This window comes from Haliaeetus leucocephalus, unplaced genomic scaffold (assembly GCF_000737465.1).
Source record: "Haliaeetus leucocephalus isolate CR32 unplaced genomic scaffold, Haliaeetus_leucocephalus-4.0 Scaffold274, whole genome shotgun sequence".
Classification (NCBI taxonomy): Eukaryota; Metazoa; Chordata; class Aves; order Accipitriformes; family Accipitridae; genus Haliaeetus; species Haliaeetus leucocephalus.
Genome location: NW_010972710.1, coordinates 84,485 through 84,965, shown reverse-complemented (window position 1 = coordinate 84,965; position 481 = coordinate 84,485).

The window sequence follows — 481 nt, the reverse complement described above, 5'->3', positions numbered from 1 at the left end:
TGTGCGTGGCATGCGCTGCCTGCGCATGGTGTGCTCGCGTGCCGTTGTGCCGCGTGTCTGTGTGGCACGCGTGCCGCCTGCGTGTGCAAGGAGCCATGTGCGTGGCGAGGCATATGCGTGCTGTGCGGGCCCCGCACATGCATGGTGAGACGTGTGCGTGTGCTTCACTGTCTGTGCTGCTGCACCCCTGTGTTGCGGCACTCATGGCTCTGCTGATCCCCCTCCCTGCGTCCCCCCATGTCTCCCCCATATCCCCCAGCCGCGGGGCTGTGCTGGCAGCATCAATAATGGAGGAGCCCTTGGCCGGGCTAGGGGGGGCCTGAATTATTGATGGGCCACAAAAAGCTTTCTTGGACGCGGCAGCACCGCGGGGCCCCCCCAGCCCGGCCTGGCAGGAGGCCACGGTGGGGGCCGGGATGCCTGGGTCCGCTCTGGGGAGGGAGTGGGGTTGGAGGGGGTGGGGGGCAGCCCGAATGCCTAG